The sequence below is a fragment of the Miniopterus schreibersii genome (assembly GCF_964146895.1).
Source record: "Miniopterus schreibersii genome assembly, chromosome: 8".
NCBI classification, from domain to species: Eukaryota; Metazoa; Chordata; class Mammalia; order Chiroptera; family Miniopteridae; genus Miniopterus; species Miniopterus schreibersii.
Window position 1 is genome coordinate 67,002,011 of NC_138109.1, and position 13,843 is coordinate 67,015,853.

General features: G+C 45.1%; 1 protein-coding gene across 1 annotated transcript in view; it reads left to right on the forward strand.

Annotated features, from left to right (window-relative positions):
* The first annotated feature begins 818 nt into the window (after positions 1-818).
* Positions 819-13,843, forward strand: part of ATXN1 (ataxin 1) — a 364,853-nt gene continuing 351,828 nt past the window's right edge. Inside the window, exons 1-2 of the mRNA XM_081146185.1 lie at positions 819-1,015; positions 9,118-9,232. The gene's annotated coding sequence lies outside the window, so the exon portion shown is untranslated. The remainder of the gene's footprint in view (positions 1,016-9,117; positions 9,233-13,843) is intronic.

Below are 13,843 nucleotides of genomic sequence, written 5' to 3' on the forward strand. Positions count from 1 at the left end.
GTTTCCGGACCTGCAGGAGGAGAAAGGAGGGTAGGGAGGCCACCAGCCTCCCCAGGCAGTCAAGGTAAGGGTGCAAGTGCAGACGCGGGGACCCTTTCAACTTTTCAGAGTTGCACGCAGAGGCGCTCCCCGCGGCCCGGGGGACCGGGTTCCCGAACGCCGAAGCCCAGCCGGCGGGAGGGTGACGGTGCCCGGCGCTCGCGGCCAGCCCTCTGGGCAGCTGCCCGGCACGCCCGGGGCGAAGGGCACGTAGGATCAGCACTGGCCCGCCTCCCCTCTTCCTGGGGCACTTCGCTGGCTCCGAGCCGGAGATTCCTCCAGGGTGCGTGAGTTGCACCCCGTGGTCGCTCGGTCCCCTCCATAGGTGCAGGGACCCGGGGAGGCGCGCCCGTACCGGCCGGTCACTGCTACAATTACCTCATCGCCTCAGGTCCCCGCCCCTTTCCCAAACCTGGAAGAACTGTCCCCTCCTGCCCGGGTCTCCCCTCCCGCTCCCTGCCCCTCGATTCCAAGTCGGCGTCGGCGGAACGCGCCCGCCTCCCCGAGGGCCGCCGAGCGCGGGCCGCGCGCACCGAAGGGTTAAGGGCGCGGGCCGGCCGCTGGCCGCGCGCTCGCCGGGCTCCGAGCCGCTCGCCCCGCCGCCGCCGGAGGGTGCCCCCCCTCCCGTCCGATCCTTGAGCTGCGGCGGCGGCAGCCAACTGCTCCATATTTGGCTTCTATTACACATTTACATACTGGAGCGAGCGAGCGAGCGCGAGAGCGCGAGGGAGGGAGGCAGGGAGGGCGGAGGGAGGGGAGGGGAGGGGAGGGGAGTGGGGGGAGGAGGAGAGAGCAGAGTATACCGCAGACATCATTTCTACTACAGTGGCGGAGCCGTACAGGACCTGTTTCACTGCAGGGGGATCCAAAACAAGCCCCTTGGAGCAGCAGCCAGAGCTACAGCAGCCGCAAGACACTGTTTCTCTCCCTCTGCCCCCCCTTCCCCACGCCACCCCAGATCCATTTACACTTTACAGTAAGTGGCGATTTTTTTTCTCCTCTGATTCTGTCTCTCCCCCTCCCCCATCCCCTTCTCCCCTGATTTAGATGAAGATTCCCCCTACCCCCGCTCCCCTGAGATGGGCCAAAGCAACAACCAGCAAACAAACCCCAAACCCCAAAAGGCAGCACGGAAAACAGCTTGAAGAGAAGCGAAGGAAATCGGCGCGGCGTGTGGTGGTGTTTGTGTGTGTGTGTGTGTGTGTGTGTGTGTGTGTGTGTGTACATACAACCTTCGCCGGCTTCAGCCTCCCGGCCGACACCCCGCTCTGGGCGCGGGGATGGCCGGCAGGGGGACTGCGGGGGACCAGGTGTGGGCGCCCGCCGGGCCAGGGGGCGCGCCCGGGCTGGGGGCGCGGGCGGGGAGAGCGGCGGCGGCGCCCTGCTAGGGCGGCTGCTGGTCTGGCCGCGAAGGCACAGAGTCATGTCCTCCTCCCTGGAGGTGGGGTAAAGGGAGGCGGCGGCGGCCGGGGTCGCGCTGCCCGCTCCTGCCGCCGACCCCTCCCCACACTCCTCCCCAAAGAGGGCGGTGGGAGCGAGCGGGTCTGAAGGGGGGCTAGGCTGCCCCGCGGGTGGCCACCAGGTCTCGGTGCCCCGGGGCCGGGGGTCTTCCCGCGGAGGCCGGCTGCGCCGGGCGTGCGGCTGGGGACCCGGAGGGGTCAGCGCCGGCGGCGGAGCCAGGACTCTGCGCCGGGTCGGGCGCAGGCAGCGGGAGCGCGGGGGGCGCGGAGGGATGGGCGCGGGGTCGCGGGAGCCGCGAGCACGGGCGGAGTGGCGGTGGCGGCCCTGTTGGTACGGCCGCTTCCTGATCCTGTGCGGCCGCCGCGCCGCCGGGAGCCGGGAGCCCTTGAGCGCCCCAGCTGGGGCCGGCGCCCCCGCCCGCGCCGGCGGCAGGAGCAGAGGAGCGGCGGCAGGCGCTGCCCTGCCCGCGCCGGGAGTGAACGACTGCGCGGCTGCTGGGAGGGTGAATGAAGCCAGGAGGAGGGGAAGGGGGAGGCGGCGGCGGAGGCGCTGCGGGGATTGGGATGCACCCCGGAGCCCCGCTGCTCGTTCTCTCCGCCCGGCCGGAGACGCTGCCACTCCCGCGGCCGCCGCCGTCTCCTACGTGGTCCCCGCGCTGCGCGCAGGCCGGTCCCGCAGGGGGCAGGGAAGGGGCCGGACGGGCGGAGCGAGAGGTGAGGCGGCGACCGAGCGCGGCGGGAGTGCGAGTGAGCGAGCGCGCGTGTGTGAGTGCGTGTGTGCGCGCGCGGGCGGCGGGCGGCGGGGGTCGTGGCGACGGGGCGGGGGCCCTGGAGGCCACCCGGCTGACTCCGCGGCGCCCGACCCCTCCCCGGCGCCCCCGCCCTCAGGCCGCCGGCCCGAACTCCGCGGCTCGTGCTTTCATTTTATTTCAGACCACGTAGGGGGCTGACTGGGAGCGATGAAACAATCCAGGTTTTCTAGGGAGATTGAGCAAGAAGCTTGGTTGGGGGTGGAAGTAGGGTGGTGGTGGGGATCCTGCCAGAAAACAAAAAAAATCAGTTTCTAAGGACTGCGAGGTTCGGTTCAACCCCGTGGCGGCTCGGTTTTGTTTTGCTTTCTTAGTATATAATCCTACAGATAAGAGGGTAATATAAATACTTTGGGAGATTGGGAATTGCTGAAGAGTAGTAAGGGCAAAAAAAAAAACAAAAAAAAAAACCAGTCGGAAGCTGGTTATATAATGCGCGATGTGGCTAACGAGAACGGCAAGCTATTTTTATTTTGTTTACCGTATGCTGTGCAGTAGGGACTCCTCCAAACTGGTTCTGTCCCCGAAGAGATTCTTAGCTTCCCTGTGAGAGCCACAGGATACAGTTAGCAAAATTAGAAGACCCCAGTCCACCCACAGAATCAAAACTAACGCCGGAGAGCGGCATACTCCCTGCACATCCTGCCGTGCCTGCACCGGAATGTGTGTATGCAAATAAGTTCTCCTTTGGCAATCTAGTAGTCACAGCTCAATGACATTTGTGTTTTATAATGAGGGTGTTCTTAATATTTAAACATCGTCGTTACATATCGCACACAGCAGAGGGTAGTTACTGGGTTGTTTTTAGGCTCACGGCTAGTTACTTTTTCAACACTGTCAGCTCAGCTCTTTCTGGTTGGGGTTCTGAGGGACCTTGCAGTTCCTAGAAGCCCCCTGTTAAAGCCCACCTTGTGGTTTATTTGGTGGGCGAAGGATGTTTGATTCTTGAGCTTTTTTTTTTTTTTTTTTGGAGATGGGGGAGGGGGAATGAAGCGTGTGCCTGGGGAAACCACCAGAGAATAAAATGAGAAAATCCTGCCCATGAACTCTTGGAAAGGGATTGCACCATAACGGCTAATGCTATGGCATTTAATCTCCTCTGACTGCCCTCTAACTGCATGCATCAGGCAGTATTTTAACAGCTCCGCAGACAAATGGGCTTAAATGCCCCCTTCTGCATAAAGCAGAAGTTGAAGGCTCCCCTGAACCTCCTGCCTGCCTTCCCCTTGCAGATATGGTCAGTGGTGTAGGTTTTCGCTGCACTTACTCCAACCCTGATCACTCATGTAATTAGATCAGGCTGCCATGGCAACGGGCAGTGTTCCTCCTCCATTCAGGTGGGTTTGTTTTGTGCCTTGGACGATTCCAAGTGTTTTATGCACAGTGTTTGTGCTGCCCAAGCCAGACGAGAGACTTCACTATTTCAATTGCGTCTTCTTTTGGACGGGAGACACTGAATGAGGCTTCTCCGTACTCTTCTAAAGGAGACCAACAAGCTGTTCTGACTGGGTGCAGTATGTAAATGCCTCTCCCAGACGGTGAAAGGAGCCCGACAATCCTGCTGGTGTTTATTGTGAACAGATCAACAAGTATTTGGTACTTGTTAGAAACCTTTCAGAGCTGACTAAAGCAACATTTCTTTTGCCTTCTGGTGCCATTGGCCTGGCAGGCACTTAACCCTTTCAAGTGTGAAAGTGCTCATCCTTTAGAACCTAAGTTGCCAGTAGTCATGACTAGCTTTCTAAAGGGTTTATTCAGTGGAAGTACTTTATTTGGGAAGGCTATCCCCATTGTCACATTTTAAAACTTTACAGTCATCATAATAGCAAAAAAAGGGGCTGACTGACAGGCAGCCATTCTGAATGTAGTCATTCTTCATGTGAATCTTTTAGCCATGATCTTTAATCTGAGGTAGTAAATTAAAAGGTTTTTTGTCTCAGGAAAGAGATGATATAGGCCTGTAGCTGGTAGACTGATAATGTGTGGTGCTTTTGCACAATCAACAACTTCTGCTCTATTTTGGGATATAACTTAATGAGCGTTTAATAATTTAGAGAGCAGCAGTCTACTCTTTGCATTAGGGCACCACCTTATTAGGCCCGTTAAGCAAAGAAAAATAATACTGTTACAAAAAGAAAAGAAAATTAGCTTTGGTTGTGGAAGCTCAGTGTTGCTCAGGCAGTCCAAATAAAGGGAAGTATTTTAGTAACCCTGATATTTGAAAGTAAAAATAATTGAAATCATGCCTTGATTTAGTTGTGACCCTGCCACCAGCCCCCTAGCTAACTTGGGAGATCATTTTCTCCTTGGGGCCAGGATTGAAAGAGCTACCTTCTTGGGGGTTGGGGGTGGGGTTACCAGTTTCTACTAGTGAGTTTATGTGTTTGGTAACTGGATTGTGGCCTGCTCAGATCAAGCACTGCAGTGGTTAAAACAAGGTACTGTTATTCCTAGGAGGTAAACAGATGGGAAGCAAGGATATAAAATAAGACACAGAGTGTAAGTTTTACACAACACCTTGGAGGTCCTGGATGATATTTTGCAACTTACAGAAAATCGTTTTTACTTGCCCTAAAATGTGAACATGTATTTTTGAGTGCACAGATTCATGCTAAAATAAGGATCAGAAATGTACTTGTTTGGGAACTGTGAAAGTTAATATTTTCCTCTCTGGATTTCGTTTTAAGAGGGTTTGGTAAACAGATGTGATACTTTATCAGAAATATTATAAATCGGCTGCAGGGCTTCTGAGTTGTCTTTTACTAGAGAAAGGTTCAAGAAAAACTCTTTAGCCATCAGATTATACGTCAGATGCCTGTAGATGGCCCTACATTTCAACATACCTTACTCGGTTGTCTGGGAGTCCTGGGAAAGGTCAGCCTCAAGAGATGATTAAAATGTTAGTGAACACATTTCTGTGACTCCTGTTTTGTTGTCATTACAGAGTTTAAGGACTCACATTCTTTTTGTATAATGTGCCTTTATTTTTTTTTCCATTCTGAAATGTCAAGTGGATTTTACTTTGGCACTTAGCTTCAATGACAGTGTCGGATGACTAACACATTGTGACACCAGCTCCTTTTGTTTCTTCATAGAATTTAGTCAATAAACATACTTTACTAAAACCCTGAAATTAGGTAAATCTACTAGTGAAGGTTAATTCTCTAAACTATAATTGTTTGAAAGTAATAACATAGTGTAGGCTCTGAAGAGCTTAAATACCTGCATATGTGAAATGACATAGTGCAGAAGGACAGAAAATCATTTTTAGTGGGGAGATAGTTTTATTTCCATTGCTTTATGTTTTCAGAATAACTAAATAATTTGAATATTTGGCTTCTGTGAGAGATTTAAATATGTACAGTTTAATTGCTTCAAAGAAAGATTTAGTTACGGTTATACTTCCAGTTATCAGAAGCAGGCCCTCCTTATTTTGTTAAAAGCACTGAAAATAATAAATCACCTAAAAATCACAATAGAGAGAATAATTTCTGTTCTAGGGCATTACGTACAGGACTGCCACCCCCTTTTTTAAAGAATGAGGTTGGAAAGTAATTGAAGTTATGCTGTTCAAATTTTAGATTCATTAAATTCAGTTTAATAAAATATTCATTCAAAAATTCTTTAAGAGATGATATAATGAGTATACAGAGTGCTAGTTTTAGAGACTATTTTTAAATGTTGGCTGAAAGAGTTGTAATTGGATCAAGGTTTTAAAAATACATATAAATGCTTAAAATTACAGAAGTAATAAAAAGATTTAGGTAGCCCTGACCAGATACCTCAGTTGGTTAGAGTGCCATCCCTATACACCAGGGTTCAGGTTTGATCCCGGTAAGGGCACATACAAGAATCAACCAATGAATGCATAAATAAGTGGAACCAAAAATCCACGTTTCTCTCTTTCTCTCCCTTCCTCTTTATCTAAAATCAGTCAATAATTAAAAATTTTAAAAAAGATTTCAGTAAATAATCTTTATTTGTGGAAACAGTTCTTTAAAATCTTTTTTATTTCATAATTTATATATTTTTGTCTTTATCAGTGTATATATTTTATAATCCTTACAAATCTGAACTTTTCAGGCTAATGTACAATAAATATTTGTACTATGTGTTATCATCACAAATAAACTAAAACATGTTTAGAAATGTTACAGACAAGAAAGCAATGAGCATTATATTTTCTTTGACATGTTTGATGTTAGCAGAAATGTTTCATTGATTTTTCTATAACTTTTAATGCATCCCATTTGTGGAGTAATGAAAATGCAATGATAATTGCCGTAATGTAAGCAAAAATTATATCCTACCTGAAAATTACTTTTCAGAAAATTCATTGTAGTGTAATCAGAGTTTGAGACTTAAGGGGGCAGAGGCTGTCCTGATGATGGTGTTTTGATTCAGGCTAAGAGGAACTCTTTTTTTCCACTTAGGTGCTCTTTAACATGACATGTTTACAGGGAGTCATTGAGCAGAAGTTTTTAATGATAGTTATCCCTACTGCTGACCTATAAGCATTTATGCTTCTAGCATTCAAAGAAAGTATATATTTTTTGTCACTGTATATGGCAGATTTTCTTTCATTGCACCCTTAACTTTGGCCTACTCACTCCGAAGTATTTATATTATCTCCTGTGTGTACGTTAGTTAGATACTCTCTTTATTGACTAGCACAGATCAATATTATTTAGGCCACCTTTCTTAGTAATCTTCCACTATTAGTGGTATTGTGTTATGTTGCTCTGCTGTGCTTTTTAAATATTAAGTATTACGTTTTTAGTGTATATGTATTGAATAAGGCAGTCTGCAGGTTATTTTCTTGTATATCGTGTGCATTTTGCAGTGAATCCATTCTTCCTTGCTCTTGTGTATTGTGTTTCTTCCCTTTAAGGGAATACAGCAAGTGATGTTACCTCTCTTAGTTACTATAACTGGTGTAGCAACACAAATACTTTTGAAATAAGTAGGCTTATCAACGAGAGCGTAAATTAATATTTTACAGCATTTGCATCATGTTTGACTGTTCTCTGTACTTCAGCAGAATGGGTGGAGGCTGTAATTTGGACTCTATAAAACCTTATCTGCCAGGTGATATGTAAATAGGATTGTGTGCACACACACCCATGTACAGGCAGACACCCTCTCCGCTATTAGCTCAGAAAGCAAGTGCTGCCTGCAAGTCTTGTTAGCTGCAGTTTGTTAGAAAGTGATTATCCAGTATTCTGATGCTTCATTTGATGTTACTAGATAAAATCAAGACTCCTCCCCTTACTACAAGGACTGTGCAAGAGTAAATAGAATTTTGTGAGCGTCTATTTAACTTGGCCACTGTTTAAATTTGTATCTCAACAAGCTTTTTAGTAGAGGGATAGTATCTTCAAAGATGTTATAGTCTAGAACAGCTTACATTGTTTTTCTGTATGCACAGATTACACATGGTTAAAACCAAGGACTAGAAACCTAACTTTTGATGATCAGTCCCAGGCATGCAATAATAGATGCTTAAATAAATACTTGATGAATGGATTAGTTAGAAGTAAGAATGCTTTGGCTACTGTTCATTACTTTGAAAAGTGTTGGAAAGCGATTGAAATTATTTTCCTTTCCAGCTGGGTTGTGCTCTTAAAAATAGTGAGGGCGTATGGATGAAAATAATCGTGACTGCTGAGATGTGCTGCCATGTACCTAAGGATAATTGGCTCACTTACCTGTGTACAGATTATTCACATTGGAGATCACATTCACGGCTCCAGAACAGTTTCTTTCTGACACCCAATATAACCTGGGCTTTCTCTTTCCTACTGTTACCTGGCATGGGCTTAGGAAGCCCAAACTAGATTTAAAATCAGCCTAAACAAATGTGCATATCAGCTCCAGTAATCAGAGACTGGAAATCAGTCCAGCAATGACAAGTTTGGGAATATTTAATAATAACTATGCTACTGATTCTATATAATGTGGACAACTGGGAATTAACCAGTATTAAAAATATTATTTTAATAAATGGGGCTGAAAACTATGTTAGCAGATCAAGTCCTCAACTTGTTCCATTTCTATGCATAGGTCTTTACCTCACAAAAACTACAAGCACCAAGCTCCCTGATGGAAAGGTATATGGAAGATTCATTCATCCCCTCTTTCATTCATCCATTCACACATTCACTCATTCATCATACAGTAGAAAATTTTTACGTAACCATGTGCAAGGCATTGTGGTAAAATGAAAACCAAATAGACATACATTTAGTAATGAAATGCTTTAAAGTTGAGTGGAAAGTCTAGTGACTGCATACTTTAAAAATTTTTTCTGCATTTGATACTTTTTTCTATTCCATTAGACTGGTATGCTAATAACTGTGCTTTTCCATGATTGCCCCTTAAGTTGCATGTTGATAGTAACATATGCCACATTAGAATTAGACTTTGGCTCAATTATTATTCAGTTCATGTTCATTTTCACCTGATATTCTTGTGATTACCAGCATGTGTTGATCAGATGCTTGGTTAGAATCATTAGAGAAAAGAGTGACAGGAGTTGGCTCAAACAGGGAGACCAAGCTCTCAGTTTGATTGAGGGGATGACCTTTCTGTGTGTTGGCCTCCCTCCGAGGTCCCGTTGAGTAAAACCAGACCTGCCTTTTGAGCTGGCTGGTATCCTTGTAAGCCTCATAAAACAAAATGCAAAATTTGATGTCCTTGAAAGTGAAGATTTCAGTGCATAGACATTCTAAGTGGAATTATTTCTTAAAGCAGTTTGTTCTTCTTTTTTCATTTTGATTTCCTCTCCTGCACTTCCTGGACCATTGCAGGAGCATCGTGCAGCAAGTCACCAAGGCCGTCCGTTCAAACTGCAGCTTTTTCTGTCATCCTTGTACAGCAGTGTCCTCCTGCACGGCCACTGCAGGGACGTGCACCACATATCAGGTGAGGTTTTTGCCATGCTCTCTAGCTCCCACCCGAGGATAAAGTCTGACCTGGAAAAACTGCCTACTAGCCGTGCCTTAGCGCTTCATGGACTGTTTATATAATTGTCTTTGCAAACCATATTGTGTCAGAAATTGCCAAGGGAGTTTTTGTAAAACTTGGGTTAAAGCATCTCCTTTTTGGTTTCATTTAATTTGGCTAATGAAGACCTCAACATTTGACTTTGTGATGACTGCTTATTGCCTGTTGAGCTTGAGCCTGATAGTTTCCATTGTCACCTTTACTTAATGCAATGAGAACGCACAGCTTTCATATTTTTAGTTTTTTTGTTGTGGAGTGACACATGTGTAAGGAGACAGAGGCCTGTTTGTTCAGTAGCAACTAGTATTTGTTGAATCTTGAATTTCTCTGTGTCTGTTTGGATTTTACAACTTCCTGATTTCCTCACGTACAGTAAATTTTTCTGGCCTGGAAAGTCATACAGACACGGGGTGTATGCAGGGTTGATGACTCATGCTTCTCTGTTGAAGAGAGGACAAGAGCATACTGACTAAAGGAAGTCAGGAGAGATGGAAGTTAGACACAAGTTGGGGCAATGAGGGTTTGGGAACACTGGTGTACGCAACCAAAGGCAATTGTGAAATAGATTTCCTCTTTCTATTTGCCTTGGGAGCAGTCCTGCTGGAAGCCATAGAAATAGACTAGTTCAGAGGTTCCTAAACCTGGCTGGGCAACATAATTACCTGGGAGCTTAAAAAAATAGAATTTGGAACTCAACCCTAGACTATTGAATCAAAACGAACCTTAAAGGTCTCTTGGAATCATATTGATGCTCCACAGGTTTGGGAACTGCTGGGTTGGGTGGTCTCCACGCAGCTCTTCCCAAATCTTGTTCTACGTCTGTATTTGGTGAGATGCAAAGTCTACTTTTTGCCAAACCTCACATATAAAAATATACATTTTCATATAATTTGTTATGAAGTGGATATTTGCTTCACCAAATGTTCATCTTGAAAATGATTCTCCAGTTTTCTTTAAATAAAGAGCTCCCTCTCTTTACCTAAGATCCAGCTTTTAAGTTACATATAAATTCTGTGGCATCTACGATAAGAGCATGGGGCTCTGGGACTAGCCTGTCTGGATTTACATCTAGAGCTCCCACTGTGATGTTGGGCCATTCTATAACTTTTCAATGCTTCAGTGTCTTTGTGTTGAAAATGGAGATTAAACTAGAACTTTCTCCTAGGGCTGCTGTGAGTATGGAATGAAATAATATACATATACGGGGTAGGATATTACCTGGCGTACGGTTTGCGATCCATGAACGTAAGCTATCATTGTGATCAAGTAACTTACATCTTGACAGGGTAATTTTAATATTCTTGTATTGTGATGGTTGCTTCTGGACCGTAGAGGATATATCTGTACCTTGGTCTTTGGCCCAATCCTGCAGACATTTGCAGCTCTGCAAAACAAATGAGACTTTTATTTGTTTTTCTGAATTTTGTGTTCGTCCAACTCTCTTACCGTGAGAGGGTATATGTGTATTGTTTCTATATTGTTGTAAGATGTACTGATGAATTGCGTGCATAAAATAAGTTATTTGTGGTCAAAACAAGCAAAAACCTGAGTGACTGAAATACTATGCCTCAGAAAGGACTGTCAGAGTAGTCTCTGTTGGGTGAGTGGGGGGCCAGGGCAGAGGAGGGAGGAAGTTGTCACAAACATTATATCCTTGTGGAATTTGGAACTGGGTACTTTACTTTTTATTGACTGTGGGTTAGGGAGATATTCTGTGAAAGGAAATAGAATAACCCCGGAGGTACATGCAAAGGTAAGCCTCTTAAAGTCTGTGTCAGCTGACTGGAAAACGGTGAGATGCCTTACTGCCACTTTATCTCTTAGGGGTGTTACCTGTTTTAGCAATTATATGCTAGGCAGAAAATCCTCACATTTAAGTTTTTTGGGGGAAGTAGTTTAATTGAATATGTGGTTAATACATATGCAATTTTTTAAAAACCTGTGGTGTTTAAAAGAGAATTTCATTGTGAAAATACAGGCCTCAGAAAGTCATATCTCTTGGTCAATATGTGCAAGCTTATTGAGATGAGACTGAGGTTTTGTAGTATATTAAGCAAGTAAGTCTGAGTGTCTTACAAATACTCATATTGTATTACTGCCAAATAGTGCAGAGTCACCTTGAATTTTAAGCATCTGACATTTTCTGTGATTGCATTTAAAGGAAGCTAATAAGCATTATTTAAACATTTTGCATAAATAATGGCTTCAGTAGAGTCCTCACAATTGATGGCTGAACGTGGGCAGGGAAATATGTCATTCATCTTGTACTCTGTTATATTCATTAAAGTTTCTTTTTAAAAATATTAAAACCTAGATTATAATTATTCCCGGTTCTAGTTATTTTGTAAATAAGATAGAGTTATAGCAAATTTATGACCTACCTTGTTCACAGGCACTCTCTATGTAAAGAAATCATTCATTCATTTATTCACTGTGTATTTTTCAAACGACTACACAGTGCTGTGGGAATGAAAGTGAGTAGAGCCACCCCAAAGAGGTTATGCTGTATGCGTTCTCTGGGATCAGGTAGGGGAAAGAAGAAATACTCGGAAAACTGAGACAAAGCAGAATGGGTGTGTTGTGCTTACTGGGGTACGTTCTAACACAGAAGGAATTCAGAAGAATGATGCCCAGTAGGATTATGAGGAAAGACCGAGGAGGAGGGATCATTTGAGTTCAACTCTGAAGGCTGGTTAGCATTCCTGTGGGTGGAGCTGGATGGAGCTGGAGGATGACCCTTGGGGTGGCTGGGATCTGACAAGGAAGGGTATGGCGTGTAACCGACAAGGCTGTTTTGGCTGAAGCGCGGGTGCTGGTGGACATCTGAGTTGCTGGAGTCCGGCAGACAGTAGAGGGTGTGGGAATAAAATTGCTGACAGGTCAGGTCTGGAGATAAATTTGGAGAAGTCATTGGCATAAAAGTGATCTTTGAAATTGGGCTTTGGGTTTTCGTGTCTGGCAGATAGTTTGACAGGCAGGAGGGGATGACTGTACTTCAGGAGTGACATCAGCTGGCGTAAAATACGCAGAGAGAAGGTAAGAGGCAGTGGAGAGGAGCTGGAATGTTGGTGGGGCACAGCCTTTGCGTGTGCCCTCTTTAAGACCTGGGGTGGAGGGAGAAGTGGGGATGATGCATGGGTGGGTAACGGGGGTCTGCCCTCGAAGCTCAGGCACCGTGGAGACTCAGCTCAATGAAATCTTATTGAAACCTTTATTCCTTTAAGACCTTTAAAAAAACAGGAACTTGAGCTAATTTTAGCTAAACCTAATATGTGTCTGTATGAAAATGAATGCTGCTTTTGAAATCAGTGCATGCAGTATCTCTTTTCATTTAAACAAACGATCCTTCTATTTTCCTCTAAACAGTTTTATTAAGAAGATTTTTGGTGAAGCCCTGTACATAGTAACAGCAATTCCAGCATTTCCTTTGATCTTCCCCACTGGTGATTTATTCGTCTCACGTCTCACGTGATATGGGTAAATCACGTTGTGCCACCTACTTGACTCTGGAGCAGTTGTTCATTTTTGTGGCAATTCATTTACTGTACTTTGATAAATCACATTAATATGGATATGTTTTATAACTTTAGAGGCTTTTCCAGAGGCTTTATGAGGACTCTTTTAAATGTGACACACACACACACACACACACACACACACACACAAAACACAGCTTTCTGAACAATTTGGCTTCCCATTTATACTTTATAGAGAGAAACAAAAAGAAATGTAGGATTAGTGAGCCTTGACTCTGGGGTGGGTGAAAGATCCTTAAAGGACTTGCCTCAAAATGAAGGTGAAGGCTGGAAGTTATCTGGTTACATTGCTGTTAGTGGGCAGTCTGTTTTAATATAATTAGAGAAAATTTGGGGATTATTTAAGATTTTTTTTTTGAACTGAGTCTAGATGGACTGCCTGTGTTTCCCTAAATGGCTCAGAATGAGACAGTGATCTACCTACCTTTCATAAAAGACAGGGAGTTAGGACAGGAGCGGGAGGGATGGAGAAAATTCCAGGGGCAGATCACCCTGTCTGCAAATATTTAATAAGCATCTAATGTGTGAGAGGCTTTATGCCAGCTAGGCCCTAAAGGAAATGCAGAGATGATCAACAATTCTCATTGTGTATTAAATCATTTAATCCTTACTGTGGTCCTCTGAGGTAGGCACTATTATTATCTCCACTTCACAGACAGGGAAACTAAGGCACAGAGACAGTAAGTGACTTGCTCAAGGTTGACCAGCTCTTCAGTGGCAACGTCACGCTTGGATCCCAGTCTTTACTCTTAATTGCTTCCATGCATTGTATCTCAAGGCCTAAGCCCTGTCCATAAGAAGCTTACAGTTGAGTCCAGAAGGCAAGGTGTGTGCAGGAGTAATATTTAAACAGCTGTAACAGAGGCACAGAATACCCTCAGAGGTCGAGATCAGGGAAGGGCTCGTGGGTGATGAGCCTTCCTTTTCGGTGCTTGCCTGTCTGTACAGAAGCACACACAGGCTGCCTGTGTGATGTTCTCGTTCACTCTTTCTC